The 17,062-nt window shown below is 39.2% G+C and overlaps 1 protein-coding gene across 7 annotated transcripts in view; it reads left to right on the forward strand.

Annotated features, from left to right (window-relative positions):
• RBM33 (RNA binding motif protein 33) overlaps positions 1-17,062 on the forward strand; it is a 523,998-nt gene that overhangs the window by 407,255 nt on the left and 99,681 nt on the right. The window lies entirely within an intron of this gene.

Here is a 17,062-nt window from a genome sequence, read left to right on the forward strand (position 1 = left end):
GCTGTGTTTGAGAAATTAGTGCTACGTAATTTGGAGGCTCTTGAACAAGCCCCCATTCATTTTAGGGACAATCTTTCCATTCAAGAGCGTGAGGCATGTTTGACGTTACAAAATGATCAGTCTATTACAATACGCCTGGCGGATAAGGGTGGTGGCATTGTCATTTTGGATACCACAGCTTAGCTGAGGTGTTGCGTCAGCTATGAGATACTAATTTTTACATGCTATTAGATAGTGACCCTACGGAATCTCTACAAATCATTATTTTGGGAGATATTGGAGAAAGGGTTAGTTTATCGATATATAACTAGTAAAGAAAAAGATTTCTTATATGATCCCTTTCCCTCTACTCTGATGTTTTATGTGGTCCCTAAAATCCACAAATCCTTAGTGACACCTCCAGGTCGCACAATAGTATCTGGTATTCGTTCAGTCCTGGAACTATTATCTAAGTATGTTGATTCATTTTTTAATCCATTGGTCAGTTTAAGTAGATCATATGTGCATGATTCCTCAGATTTTATACTTAAACTTCAATCTATTTCAGATGTTAATGAGTCATGTATTCTGGTTTCTGCAGATATAGTATCGTTGTATACTAATATACCTCAGGAGTCATCATTAGTTAGTCCAGGAAACCCTCATAACACATGCAATTACACCCAACTGAGCAGCTTTCATTACTGAATTAGTTACAATAGCATTGACAAAAAACTTTTTTAAAGTTAAGGATCAGTTTTACCAACAAATTAAAGGCACGGTGATGGGAGCCACCATGGCCCCTTCTCTGGCGTGCCTTTATGTGTGTCAGTTTGAGGAGACACATATTCATCTGCATTTTGGGCCAATATTCAGTTATGGGTCTGTATCATTGATGATATTTTCTTTATTTGGACAGGGTCGGTTCAAACCCTGAAATTTTTTCACTTTGGATTAATTCTTTGAATCACAATTTACAATTTACTATCACTTTTCATAAACATACTATTTCGTTTTTAGATTTACAGGTGTTTAAGGATCAACAGCAGTTAGCAACAACCATTTTTTCTAAACCTACAGATCGTAATAATTTATTTTCCAATAATTTTAGAGTTTCCATCCTTTAAATTTGCGAACAAATATTCCAGTAGGTCAGTTTTTACGCCTTTGTCGGCTATGTGAAAATACTATGGAATATAAGAAACAGGCGGAAACGATGCGTGATAAATTTTTATCTAGGGGGTATCCTAAGAAAACGGTGAAGAAAGCCTACAAGCAAGGCCTATATGCTAATTGTGATTTGCTGTTACAAATGCATCATCGACATCAGATTGATCATCCAGTTTGCATTAGCCATTTTCAGCTAGGACACATCAGGTACAGGGCATTATTTTCAAACATTGACAGATACTGATTCTACATAAATCATTACAGATTAGACCCATTTTTGCCCATTCCAGGGGTTGTAATTTACAGGATTTATTGGTCTCTTCAATTCCGCTCGCGGATTCATCTCCATTGAGTTGTGGTCAATATACTTGCAATAAGTGTTCTTTCTGTAAGCACATCTTAATCACATAGTCATTTAGTCATTCTTCTTTACCTTTTGAATATGAGCTTAGAGGCAGTTTTGACTGCAGCACTCGTCGAGTGGTTTATGTGATAGTATGTCCATGTTCTAAATTAAACCGGAAGCAGATCCAAATTGCTGATAAGCGAAGAAACACAAGCTGATCGGTATAAAGCAGCCTTTATTGGAATAAGCCCAACTCGGGCCGAGTTTCGCTCCCGCAGGAGCTGCCTCGGGCTATTGTTGGTCAGTGTCTTCAATATTATAGGATAAACAATTAACAGAATCATCCGTAAGTGAATTTAAGTATAAGGATTTCTTCAAATATTAGATTTATAGATTGGTTTTTGAATAATATATTTAAGAATTGTTATTTTTTATTTACAGCTTCAAGTCGTTTTTTTATGTGTAGGTAAATTTTAGATAGAAGCTCAAATTATCTCGGTTTTAACAAGCAGGGGTGTGTTAAGCTCTAATCAGTGAGGTTTGAGGTGTTCTGTCCATTCGATTGTTCCCCTGAGAGAGCCAGTTGGGTGAAATAAGGGCCTTGTCAGGATACTACTACAACAGACAAGAGGAAACCCATTATTATGACATAATTGATATATTGTGACATCATAATAATAGATATGAGGCATATCACCTTTATGGTATAGTTTAATAATTGTCATTACATACCATTGTTTTTGAGAAGAAGTTGGAATATTTTGTTCAATGTATAAGTTGGGTCAATTTACAGTATGACAGATGTGTGGGTTATGAATGGAAGTTATGTATGAGTATTGGGGTAACATCAGGTATGAATGAATTTTGATATGGTATACACTATAATGTATTCATCTTTGGAAAATTGTATATTTTTTTAAATTAATATAGGATTGTGTATATGATATATGAAAACATTCAATACTGTTATATGGTAAAATTAATATCTTTTGTAATAAAAAATTTCTGTTGATAAAATGTTTTTTTGTTTTAATGATTACAAAAAATTATTTTGCAATACAAAAAGTGCTTTTATCCCACTCTGTTTAGAGTGTTTTTTTCTATACATATATATATATAGCTTTACACAAACACATGTAAAACTAGAAATCGGGCAATATGTATATTGTCAAGTGCTCAATGAGATTATATTTTTAAAAATTCCCAAAAGGAAAAAAATCACTAATGTTCAATGTTTACACTAAATATTCTTTATTATTGGATTATATATATGTGGTATAGGAGTTTACCATATATTTTCTTTTTTATTCAGTGTACTTCATTTAAGTAGGGAGTACTCATATGAGGATTTCTGCCTAGGTGCAACTAACTCTGGAGACTTGTACTCATTGACCTCTACCAAAATATATGGCTACCTTTGGTTTCAAAATCGAAAGTAATTTTCATGTAAATGAAGTACACTGATACAGTAGATATAGACATACAGGGATCCATATTCAAAGGCATTTAGCCAGATAAATTGTTACCTGGCTATATTATAACTTTTGATTATGTTGGGAACTTATTCAACTAAATTTATGCTGAATTGCTCCTTATCCAACTAAAATTTAGTCTGATAAGTAGGAGCATTCTGGGGGTGTTGAGCAGAGTTAAGTTAACTGGATGAGTTATCCAGCTAATTCCAGTATTCAGAGTTAGCCAGATAACTTATCTGGCTAACTCTGGTTCTGCCGTACAGTAGTCCTAAAGTTAACACAAAAAAAAAAAAAGATTATCTGGCTATCTTTAAAGATAACTGGGTGTATTCAGTGATGCATCTGTGCTGCTAAATATCCCACCACAGTTAGCCAGATAAGTTTATCCAGCTAACTTTCAGGCCGATACAGTACATTGCGCTCTGGTGGAGCGCACTGTTAGCCCGGGTTTGGATGCGCGTTTTTGACGCGCTAGCTTTACCCCTTATTCAATAAGGGGTAATAGCGTGTCGAAAACACGCGGCCAACCCCACCGAAACTAATAGCGCTCGCAACATGCAAATGCATGTTGATGGCCCTATTAGTTATTCCTGCTCGAAACAGAAAGTAAAATGTGCAGCCAAGCCGCACATTTTACTTTCAGAAATTAACGCCTGCCAAAGGCTGGCGTTAATTTCGGCCGGCACCGGGGAAGTGTACAGAACTGCTTTTCTGTACACCCTCCGACTTAATATCAGCGATATTAAGTCGGAGGTCCCAAAAGTGTAAAAATTTAAAAAAGAAAAATTTAAAATCGTCCCGCGGGTTGGAAGACGGATGCTCAATTATGCCGGCATCCGTTTTCCGAACCCGTGGCTGTGTCAGCAGGTTCGAGAGCCAACGCCAGTAAAATTGAGCGTCGGCTGTCAAACCTGCTGTCAAAAAGGAGGCACTAGGGATGCGCTAGTGTCCCTAGCGTCTTATTTTACCGCGGGCCCTAATTTGCATAGGCCACCCTCCTGAATTGTGCACCCAGGCGGTGAGCGCCCGCTGGGAAAGCGGGCGCTCGCTGGCTCTCCCGCGCGTTTTCCTGTATCGGCCTGTTTGCAAGCCAGTCAGTGACTGAATATTGCCCCCATATATCAATATCGATCTAGTAAACTCCTATACTATATCATCTTTTTTTTATTCAGTGTAGTTCATTTAAATAAATATATAGTTTTCCAACATAGTTTATCTTCATGGACTGGAGATAAACTGTCCTGGCTTTAAAAAAAGTTTTAACTGTCATGGGTATTTCCAGAATGCTTTCAGAAGCCAAGAACAATGCTTTTAATATTTTAAGAGAGGTAATTTATCATCTAATGTTATAAAAACAATTACATTAGATGTGTTATGGGAGACTATTTTTGTTTCCCAAATGCATTCAGAAACTAAGAACAAGTTTTTTAATATTACTGAAAACGTTTTATACTAGTAAATTGAAAGAATGAGCTGGCAACTTCAATTTGAGCTTGTTTACAGACTTGTTAGTGCCTAGTTGGAATTGTTAGTGCCTACAACTTCAAAACTCTTTTCAGAGAAACACAAATTGTCTGCTGCATTGTTGTGCCATGGCTCAAAAAGCACAGGAGCGCAAAAAATACAAATACCTTTATTCCAAACATCTCAAAATGAAATAATTGGCATTTCATGCAGATGACACTTTCTCGTTTGTGTGGAAGACTGTTAGGATTTTTCACCTTGTGTCCCGGCTCCTGGCTTTTGGCCACTTATTTTGACGACTTATGAATAAAGACAGATTTTTATTTTTGCATTCCTATTTGTGTTTTTGGAGCCAGAGCAGAAGTGTAGAACATTTGTGTGCATCTGTTGTAACCTTACCGCTGGTCAGGGTGGGTCATGCCAGGGCCCGGGTGGGTGGTTATTGTCCGGCTCGTCATCGCATCGTCCGGGAAGTTTACCAGCGCTGCGTGCTGTCACGACCCGTGGCTTTCGACGTCTTGACATCGGGAGGTGTGCGCGGGCTTGTGCATGCGTGAAGTGGGTGCATATGTCATCTCGGGGACACTTGTTGCTGCTCTGTTTGATTGTTTGTTCCAGCGCATGCATCTTTATTTTGAAAGGCTTGGAATGGGGGACTCGCGCTGCTGAGCCTTGAGGTATGTTGCTGTTATGTGTTGTTTAGAATCCTCAAAGAGCTCGTGCTGTTTAGAATCTTTACTTAACGTTAGATCCTTATATTCTCTGCAGTGAGGCGTTTTGGTTGTCTTGGCAACTGTCTACAACCATGAACGCCTCGCTGCAGCCTGAGCTCTGCCTTTATTTCACTTGTTTGGTTGTTACCTACTTTTCATGTATATGCTTATTTAAAGTTCTTGTGCTATGTTCCTGAACTATGATATTTTTGAATAAATACTTTATTGAGATTTAACTACCTGATCAAATTCAAAACATCTTTAAGGTGAGTTTTAAAGACTCTTGTTCTCAATCCACCTACTGACTTAGCATCAGTAGCATCTTTCACAGGGCTGTAACTTGTTTTGTATGTTAGACACCATTGTAATAGAAGGCTTTCCCATGCAAGTTTGCACTCTGTGACAGTTTTTCAGATCATTTTTTTGTAGTGGGTCAATATAGCATTGTCTGTAAAAATTTAGGGATCAGGTATATAAATGTTAGGGTAAAAAAGATAGTCTATATATACTTATGTTTTTCCGTCGATAAGTGGGGCAGAATTAGCCATAACGTGTGGGTGACATCATCCAGCAGCACCATTAGCTCTCATAGCTAATAGAGCTTTTGCCTATTGAACATGTGCATGAATTCCTTCTCTGATGTTGCCTCGTGAGCCCATTCAATATTTTTTTATCCGAGCATTAGTATGAATGTGTGCCTCTAGCACACTCTTTTTCTGAAAAATTCTTTTTTTTTGAATTCTTTATTTATCAAGTTTCACTATATATTACAATACACGTTTCTCATTACATAATTATAGAAATGACAATGTATGGTTAATGCAATGCATTAATACTTATTACTAATGAGAAAAAGGAATTTAACCACCACATTTTTATTATCAACCATAATGGAGGGTTATTATTCCTATGTAAATTGGGAGCATATCAAGCAACAAATTTATAAGAATATTTGCATATCCTAGAGACCCAAAAGCAAATAAAAGATACCAATGAAAGAGTAAAACAATTGGAAGATCAGGGAAAAAAGTTATTGGAGTTCAATGTAGCTGTGGTGAAGGATAGGATTGCTATTAATAGGAGACTAGAAATGTTGGAAAATAATACAAAATAATACAAAAAGGTTCAACTTAAGATTCTTAAACTTCCCCAGAATTGTTGGGGAAGAACCAATAATATCCTTAAAGAAGTTTTTTGTTGAACAATTAGGATTTACCTTAGAGAGGTCCCCTACTATTAACAATTGTTATTTTCTCCCCACAAGAAATGAATTGCCTAGAGTTGAGAATTTCCAAGGAGACCTTACCAATTTCTTGGAGGACTCCACAGCAAATATAATAAGTTGGGGAACTTTGTTGGTTACCTTTTATGCCACCACAGATATTAACATTATAATGAAGAAATATTTTAGTAAGTATCCAATTACTTATTACGAAAAATCTATTAAAATTTTCCCTGATCTAGCTCCTTCTACTCAATCGAGACGCAAAGCTTTCTTGGTGTTTAGGCAAGAAGTAATTTCGCTAGGTTATTCCTATACATTACGCTATCCGTGTAAATGTATAATACAAAAACAAGAGAATACATATATATTTTTTGTTCCTGACCAATTAAAAATGTTCTTAGATCAAGCTAGGGTGCCAACCTCTACCCCACTTTCTAGTTAAACTAAGGTTAAAAAAAGGAAAAAAGGTATAGGATAAACTTTTATCTTTAAAATTGTCTTGCTGCCTCAGCAATCCCCAAATGGCAGTGTAGCATATTTGGGTTTACTGCAGCTGCAGAAATAATTCAATAAGACTGGACCAACTTAGTTATGGTGCAGGTATTTATTTATAGTGCTTCAAAGATACAAGAATCAAGATAGTAGCTCACCTTGTATCAGGCACAACTAACTGGTAACGTCCACTGTTTGAGTGTGTCGTGAGGTCCTACCTGCTCCCTGGGGCCTCCCCAAGCCTTTCCAGGCCTGGGTTTTTATGGTTGGGTGAAAGGAATTTCCCTTCACCCAGAATCCCTTGCAGCATTCTGCCTTAAGGAAGACTGAGTTAAAACCTTGAACCAGGCTCCTTAAGGTAGAATGAGGGAGTTTTCCGTACTACCTTTCTCAAAAACCAAAAAAAGGTTAGTTTTTCATCAGAATGTCTGCTTTGAAAAAGGCCACTGAATATGGGTTTAAAGACTGTATTTGTGACAGTAAAATATCCATAAAGAATTATCACCTTCGGCACATATGTTTACCATATAAGAAGATCTTCATATATATATGAGCTTCAGATGTCAATTTAATTACAGCAGTTTCTGGCTTCTGTTGTCATAGATCTCTTGTTGACACAGGCCCCATGTTTCATTTCAATAAACTGCTTCGGGGAGGTATATCCTCATTCCATTTGATGTGTGGACCTTATTGGATTATTGTCATGGCACAAAACCAGCTTCATAAAGTTACTACAGACATGAAGAATCACCAGTCATATAAATAAAATCATCATTATCAAGCATAACTGGGTGGTTTCTAAAAACAGACGTTTAAAACATGATTGGCATTAACAACTACTAATAGAAATGTTCCAATTGCTCAACCCGAAAAAGTTATATGACACTCATCCAATCAAATAAGTCATGCATTTCAATCAGTTGTACTATATTGCAGGAAAATACCCAAAATGGCTCCTAGAAATTAAGTAGAACTATAGGATGATCTCCTCGCTTTGATGTCATCTTTGTTCGGGTATGGTCTACTGTAAGTTGGTGAAGTCATGAGATGCTGCCAAAATAATGTTTCAACATAGGCGCCTGCACCTTGCAGGTCCTATTATAGCTGTGATATTCCTTAAGGTAAACTTTTTCGTGTTGAGCTAATGGAACATTTCTCTTGTGGTAGTTAGTCAGTAATGTTTTAAAGGTTTGTTTTTTTAGAAACTGTCCTGTTCTATTTGGATAATGACTTCTTTATGTATATGATTAGTGGCTGATCTTTGTAGTTACTAGTATTGATTTTATTTCCACCATTTTTTTTTTTTTGCAATTGTTAGGGAAATGTCCATTACAGATGGACATGACCTCTTCTACCATTGCCTGGGGCCAGACCATGACCAAGCCAGTTGTTATAATTGTGAATGGATATCCCTGCGAACAAATCTCTGAGAAGCCATAGTTGTTCCTCTTCCCGAAGTGCTGCCTAGTCTGCTCACAGGGAATAGAGTTGAGCACTAGCTTCTATAAAATATCTCCCTCATTGCCAAAAAAAGCCGAATCCTTGGGATTGAGTAAATATAGCCACCCTGTGTCAAAGAAGACACTACTAGGTGGAACCACTGGAGCAGTGAGCAGCAAACACACACATAGGCTTGAGTGCACTGGCACCATTGACACACAAGGCCACGTTAGTACCGTTGACGCATAAGGCTCTGGCACCACTGATGCAAAAGTCCTTGATGCATCAAGCCCCAGAACATCGATCTTCGACGCCTTGGCCCATTAAACTATTGGAAGCATTGAAGCATCAAACCACAAATCTTCATATGCAGCTATATTCTAGTCAGGGAGCAGAAGGGGACAGGATTCTTCTTCCACCAATTACTAGAGCATGCTCGCCAACAAAATTACTGTTGCGGGATCTGTGTCTAGAAACACAAATCCTGTTTGCTTTTTGGTGCCTCTTATTTCCAGTCAGCCTCCAGTTCAAATTCTACTGAAATCAAAAGATGTATAAGATTCCTAGTATCAGAAGAAGATGCTCCACCACCCGTACCAGGTCAGAGGGCATGTCACCCTCTTGACCAAGTACTGGAGTTAGTGAAAGAGTTCTTTATCTCATTAGAGACTAAGGATAAGGAGAGTACCATGCAACCTTTCCTTTCCAGGATGTCATCTTTACTTCCACAAGAGGGAGTTCCCGGTATTTCCACTTCATGTGGATTCTTCATCAGGTCCCCCACAAGGTCATTTTAGTCTATGGCATTCACATATAGAGGCTTCTAGCTACTCTGAGGATGTCCAGAAGTACACTCCTCCAAAACAATTGAGGACTCCTCCTCAGTCACTAAATTAATTACTGGAGTCCTGGATCAGTATTCCCTTGCCCCTATGCTCCAAAGAGAGATCAGTGGGAATTTCCTCCCTTCCAGAGCTTCCTGAGCACTATCTTCCCTGAAAGACATTTCCTACTTCAGATTTCTGGACAAATTAGGAAAAGCCCTTAGAGTAAATGAATGTAAGGACAAAGATCCTTGTGCCTCCTCCAGGTTCTGGAGTTTTGGACCTCCTTCAGGTTCTGGAAGCTCAAGCAGACACAGCAGATATTCTGGTTGATCATAATCCTGCAAGATTTACAAATGAAAATGTGGAAAATTCCAATTCCTGTGCCCCAGTAGCAAGGAAACTCTCAAGTACAGAGCTCAGACATCCCCAGCTTTTGGAATAGTTAAATTATCCCATTAATCAATAATTATGGAATCAGCTCTTAAACGAGCAACAAAATCAAGAATATATTCAAATACACTGTCAGGGAAAGATCCCAGGCTATTGGACAAGTTTGGCAAAAAGATGTTTCAAAGCTCCATGCTTAATGCATGGATCATTAGTCATCAGTTCTTCAAGGTTCAGTATTTACATGATTGTATTCAAAAATGAAAGCCTTTTTTCTGACCGGTAACAGCTGAATCGCATACCACTATTGGATGCCGAAGAGTGATTGTCATCTCCTTTGATCTGTCTACAAGGTATTCGATCCAGTTCATTCTCCTTGTCAAACTACATTGTAGCTTGCCGCATGGCTTGGTTGAGAGCCAGTACCCTACGTGAGGATGTCCACGAGAAGTTGGCAGACATGCCCTGCATGCATGATAACCTCTTCAGAGAAAAACTCAGAGAAACAGTGGATCAAATAAAAGAACAGCATATGGCAGTACAGTCCCTCTCCATGAGAACGGAGAATCAGTCTTCTGCAAGGTGTATCTTCTGCTCTTTTAAAAGACAATGTTTCCAGAGATGCCCCTTCAGGCAATTCCAGCGATAGTGGATGCATCCGATTTCCGCAATAGCAACAACAATCTCTTAATCGTGCTCAACAGCATGAATGCCAACAACTAAAACCAATGCAATAGGTTCAGCCCAAGCCTGAGCTTCCTTTTTTACCAACCTTCAGTGCTGTCCTCTCCATTAGATTAGAGCAGTGGTTCTCAACCTTTTTTCTATCATGACACACCTGATAGATGATGCTCACGTGCGTGACACATTGCACACTACTAAAAAAAAAAAAAAGAATCTAGATATTTTATTGTTGAAAATGGTGCAGGAGAAAGATGACATATTCTTTAATTTCAATAACTCTATCTCCACGCCTGACCTTTGCTATGCCTGACCTCGCCTGCCTTCTCCAAGCCTGACCATTGCTATATCTGACCTCGCCTGCCTTCTCCGTGCCTTAACCATTGCCACGTCTGACCAAGCCTGCCTTTTCCATGCCTTGACCATTGCTACGAACGACTTTGCTTCAGACTTTCTAGAGTTCAGAGTTCCACTTTGCTTTCTATAACTTCCAAGTGTCGCCAGCTTCCATTCAAGCTTAACAGTGAAGCCTCTGTCCCTATCCTCTGGACACGGACTATTAAGGCTTCGGCCTTCCTTTGCTCCGGCACCTTCAGTTCCTTCTTGTTGCTTGGTGCTTGAGTTCCTGTCCCACATCCCATCCAGGATAGGACCACACCAACTGCTGGCTGCTGTCTCTGAGCTGAACCATTTCCTACCTGTACCTAACCTTGAGGCCCGCCTAAGTCCTGCCGGCCCTAGCACCCGAAGGCTCAGCCCGAGGGGAACGTGGGCTAGTATAGGTGAAGCTTAAGTGGCCTCCAGCTTCAGCCCACTCCACCTGCTGGCAGTGGGGATTTGTAGGCCCTCGCCTACGGGTTGCGTCAACCCCACCTCAGCCCAAGGATCCACCTCCTACGCAACACCTCTGTTGTTTCTTTGTTATTGATTCTATGCCTTTGTAATGCATTATCAATTAGGATATACAAATTAGATTTATTTGGATACAAATAAATCTTATTTGGTAATGATGCTATATTTGGCATTATTAAAATACAAAGTAAGCATATATAGAACTACTTAAAACACAGAATAACCAGGCAGCATAAAGAAGAGGATGAATTAGATAATTCAGTACACATTAAAAACCAGGAAAGAACAGCTTAACATTTCAATATTACCATAATTTCTGCATGGACAAGCAGGATATCATCAGCCACAGAAGTGGGTGACGTCATCCTAACAGCACTGAAACAAAAAAAATAAAAAAAAGTTCTCAGAGCTCAGAAAAACCGAGAAAGTTATTCTAAACATGCACAGGTCTTCCGGCGCATCTGCCCTCCACATTAGTGTCCTCACTCTTTTTCATCTGTTCATGTGAACAAGATAGTATTTCTGCTCGCTCTTAAAACCGCTTGTCATGTTTCATCTTTTAGTTTCCTTTAGTTTTCTTCATAGTTTTTTTTACACTTTATTTTTCTTTATTTTTGCAAGTCTCAAAAAAAAAAATTCCTCAATTGTTTGACTTAGCCTCTTTTCTTTTCAGTTCTGGTACCATTCCCTCTCTAATAAAGCAAAAAGTAAATCATGCTGTTCAACACAGAAGCACACTTGTGCCATAGCATCACAAGGCTTTGGCACAGAGAAGCAAAAAAGATCTTCCTTGATGCTGGTAATAGATAGGCGCAAGTTACAACACTGTTAACAGGATCTCTGTTTGGCACATTCCACTTCTGGAGCGAAGATAGACCTGTCAGTGTCAAAGTGGTCTCGGCACCAAGACAAGTCTGCCATGAGAAATGTAACCATGATATTTCACTGGTAATTTACAAGGTTCTAATATCCATGCCAGTTGTAGTTCAAAAATTGGATGACTCCTCATCAGTTCTTACACGATCAAAAGAAGAACATTATTCCTTTCTAGAGAAAATGTGGTTGGAATTTGCAGTGAAGTATGTCAGATACACCAAAATTAATGACTCCTCCTGAAGTAGAAGCAATGTCTCCCATTTTGGACATGATGGTTTCCAGATTAGGCACTCAGTCCACTCTCCCTTCTTATCAGGTAAGGGATGAGGTTGTCCAAACACAGATCCATTCACAGGCCTGTGAATCAGAATCTTCCAAGGACAGATCAGTGCTAGAAGACCCTCCAGTTCTAATGTCTGGACACTTGAAGGAGACTTCATAATTCATAAGAACATAAGATTTGCCATACTGCGTCAAACCAAAGGTCCATCAAGCCCACTATCCTGTTTTCAAAAGTGGCCAATTCAGGTCACTTGTATCTAACAGGATCCCAAAAGATTGATAGATTCCATGTTGCCTCTCTTAGGGATAAGCATTAATTTCCCGATGTTCACCTTAATGGTTTATGGGCTTTTCTTCCAGGAACTCGTCCAAAATGTGTTTTAACCCCGCTACACTAATGGTTATTAGCCCATCTTCCGCCAATGAATTCCAGAGTTTAATTATGTGTTAAGTAAAAAAAATATTTTCTCCTATGATTCATTCTCAGATGATGATGAGTCAACAGGTTTTGCATCAGATGTGCTATCTCAAAAGCACATCAATCCTGAAGATAGGGCTTACCCCATTTTTGTTCAGTAAATGGCAAGAGAAATACCTTTTTATCTTCAGCAAGAAGTAGACCTTAGAGAAAATGTGTTTGGGTTGCTTAAAAACATTGAGATACCCAAGCAGGTAGTAAGAGTTCTGTTTAGACTTTTACAAGAATTTCAAAACAGAATGTGGCAGACTCCATTATCTACCCTTCTGATAGCAAGAAAATTAGATATCAAATATAGTGTACAACCAGCTACAGGACTTTTCAAGACACAGTTGCTATACCAGTCACTAGTGGTGTAGTCATTAAAAAGAGCTAAACATTCACAAAGACATTCCAGTACACCTCCAACTAAGGATGCTAGGTAACGTAACAGAGGTGGTTTTCCAATAGACTATGCTTAATTCAAAGATAGCTGCTCATCACTTGCATTATAGTTCAATATATACTTTTATATATCACTTTCCTTAAAGTTCACTTCAGGTTAGGCCCTGCTGAAAAGGTCTCAAACTGTTCTGGATTATTTTACATTGTCTTGCTTTTTCTTTTCATCAGATAATATCCTGATAAGATGTGCAATGAACTGCTTGTAGAGACATTCTACTGATTTAATTCTCAGTGGAGCACAGGATTTAGTGAGAGAGGTAATGTGGTGGGTCCGCTTGGCAATAGTGATCATGATATGATAATATTTGAATTAATGACTGGAAGGGGGACAGTAAGCAAATCGACGGCTCTAGTGCTAAACTTTCAAAAAGGAAACTTTGAGAAAATGAGAAAAATAGAAAAAAACTGAAAGGAGCAGCTACAAAGGTAAAAAGTGTGCAAGAGGCATGGGCATTGTTAAAAAATACCATCCTAGAAGCACAGTCCAGAGGTATTCCACACATTAAGGAAGGTGGAAGGAAGGCAAAATGATTAGTTAAAAGGTGAGTTGAAAGAGGCTATTTTAGCCAAAAAATCTTCATTCAAAAATTGGAAGAAAGATCCAACAGAAGAAAATAGGATAAAGCATAAGCATTGGCAAGTCAAATGTAAGACTGATATAAGACAGGCTAAGAGAGAATTTGAAAAGAAGTTGGCTGTAGAGACAAAAACTCACAGTAAAAACTTAAAAAAATATATATCCGAAGCAGAAAGCATGCGAGGGAGTCAGTTGGACCGTTAGATGATCGAGGGGTTAAAGGGGTACTTAGAGAAGATAAGGCCATCGTGGAAAGATTAAATGATTTCTTTTCTTCAGTGTTTACTGAAGAGGATGTTGGGGAGATACCCATTCCAGAGATGGTTTTCATGAGTAATGATTCAGATGGAATGAACCAAATCACAGTAAATCTATAAGATGTGGTAGGCCTGATTTGACAAACTGAAGCATAGTAAATCACCTGGACTGGATTGTATACACCCCAGGGTTCTGAAGGAACTAAAAAATGAAATTTCAGATCTATTAGTAAAAATTTGTACCCTATCATTAAAATCATCCTTGTACATGAAGACTGGAGGGTGGCTAATGTAACCCAATATTTAAAAAGGGCTCCAGGGGCGATCCGGGAAACTACAGACTAGTTAGCCTGACTTCAGTGCCAGGAAAAATAGTGGAAAGTGTTCTAAAAATCAAAATCACAGAACATATAGAAAGACATGGTTTAATGGAACAAAGTCAGCATGGTTTTACCCAATTTATTTATTTATTTGCTTTTATATTTTATTTTTTATTTATTTATTAACTTTTTATTTACCGACATTCGTGAAACACATCATGCCGGTTTACAAAGAACTCAGGCGGGAAATACAATAAAACAATATAACAATATAACATTAATAACAGAAACAAAATTCAGAATACAAAATGAACCAAAGGAGCAATAACAAAAAGGGGGGAGGAAGGGGGAGGGAGATGTGGGGGAGGATAGGCAGGGGGGCAGGGCATGGGGAGGGAGGGAGGGTAGGGATAGGGGGGTGTGGGAAAGGGGGGATGGGGAGCGGGAGGGGGAAAGGCATAGCTAGATGAAGTATAAAACAAATATATATATATATACCAACATTCGTTGGAGTACATCACATCGGTTCACATTATAACAGTTGGAATAGTATGACAGGGATGTCTTACAATTTATGCATTGTAACATTAAACCTTAGTGGGTGAACATTAAACATATATAACATTAAACATTGAGGATTGGATATTGAAAATTCAATTTTAGAACTGGTCTAAGGTGCAAGTCTTGCCTCACTAATCTGCTTCACTTGTTTGAAAGGGTTAATAAACATGTCGATATAGGTGAACCAGTAGATATATAGTGTATTTGAATTTTCAGAAGGCATTTGACAAAGTTCCTCATGAGAGGCTTCTAGGAAAAGTAAAAAGTCATGGGATAGGTGGCAATGTCCTTTTGTGGATTACAAACTGGTTAAAAGACAGGACACAGAGTAGGATTAAATGGACAATTTTCTCAGTGGAGAGGGGTGGGCAGTGGGAGTGCCTCAGGGATCAGTACCGGGACCTGTGTTTTTCAATACATTTATAAATGATCTGGAAAGGAATACGACGAGTGAGGTAATCAGATTTGCAGATGATACAGAATTATTCAGAGTAGTTAAATCACAAGCATATTGTGATAAATTGCAGAAGGACCTTGTGAGATTGGAAAATTGGGCATCCAAATAGCAGAAGAAATTTAATGTGGATAAGTGCAAGGTAATGCTTATAGGGAAAAATAACCCATGCTATAGTTACACGATGTTAGGTTCCATATTAGAAGCTACCACCCAGGAAAGTGATCTAGGCATCATAGTGGATAATTCATTGAAATCGTCAGCTCAGTGTGCTGAAGCAGTCAAAAAAGCAAACAGTTAGGAATTATTAGGAAGGGAATGGTCAATAAAACGAAAAATGTCATAATGCCTCTGTGTCGCTCCATGGTGAAGACCACACCTTGAATACTGTGTACAGTTCTGTTCGCCGCATCTCAACAAAGATATAGTTGCGATGGAGAAGGTATAGAGAAGGGTGACCAAAAATGATAAAGGGGATAAAACAGCTCCTCTGTGAGGAAAGACTAAAGAGGTTAGGACTGTTCAGCTTGGAGAAGAGACAGCTGGGGGGGGGGGCGGATATGATAGAGGTGTTTAAAATAATGAGAGGTCTAGAACGGTTAACCAGTTATTTACTCTTTCGGATAATAGAAGGACTAGGGGGCACTCCATGAAGTTAGCATGTAGCACATTTAAAACTAATCGGAGAAAGTTCTTTTTCACTCAGTGCACAAATAAACTCTGGAATTTGTTGCCAGGGGATGTGGTTAGTGCAGATGGTATAGCTGGGTTTAAAAAACGTTTTGGATAAGTTCTTGGAAGAGAAGTTCATTTCCTGCTATTAATCAAGTTGACTTAGAAAATAGCCACTGCTACTACTAGCATCAGTAGCATGGGATATACTTAGTTTTTGGGTACTTGCCAGGTACCCAAAAACTGGGTTTGAGTGTCGGGTTTGACAGCTGACGCTCGGTTCTCGAGCCCGCTGACAGCCACGGTTTCGGAAATCGGGAGTTGGGGGCCACTTTTGCATTCCACATGAGACCTACTGACAGAACAGTGGTCTCTAGTGCAGATTTGCTGGCCGTCGGAGTGAGGACGCTCACACCAAGAAGTGGTTTGGGCAACGTTCTCTCCACCTAGCTTGATGGACACTCTACCTGGGCAACAACATGCTAGGTGGAGAAAATGTTGGCCAAATCTCCGCTTGGAGTGAGCGTCCTCACTCCGACGGCCAGCAAATCTGCACTAGAGACCACTGTTCTGTCAGTAGGTCTCATGTGGAATGCAAAAGTGGCCCCCAACCCCCGACACTCATACCTAATCCCCACCCCGAGTTAGTAGGTAGCCCTCCCATAGGGATTCAAATACCTATGTAGGGCATAGGCACTATAGTAAGTCTCTCTCTCTCTCTCTCTCTCTCTCTCTCTCTCTCTCTCTCTCTCTCTCTCTCTCTCTCTCTCTCTCTCTCTCTCTCTCTCTCTCTCTCTCTCTCTCTCCCCATCCATCCATCCATCCATTACTTATACCTTTCCAGAAGCTCAATTAACCTGGTGCGAATCATCCGCTTCATTCCACCGACGTAATACAGGTTGCAGGGACATACTATAAGATAAACAACACCTGATTATGAACAATCGGTGTGTTGGTACGATAAATGTACATAACCTTGTGTATCCTCCCAATCTTTACCAGTGATCACTTGTGCACATACAGAACAATCAGGCCGATACAGTACATTTCGTTCCGACGGAGCGCACTGTTAACCCTTGATTGGACGCGC

This window comes from Rhinatrema bivittatum, chromosome 2 (assembly GCF_901001135.1).
Source record: "Rhinatrema bivittatum chromosome 2, aRhiBiv1.1, whole genome shotgun sequence".
NCBI lineage: Eukaryota > Metazoa > Chordata > Amphibia > Gymnophiona > Rhinatrematidae > Rhinatrema > Rhinatrema bivittatum.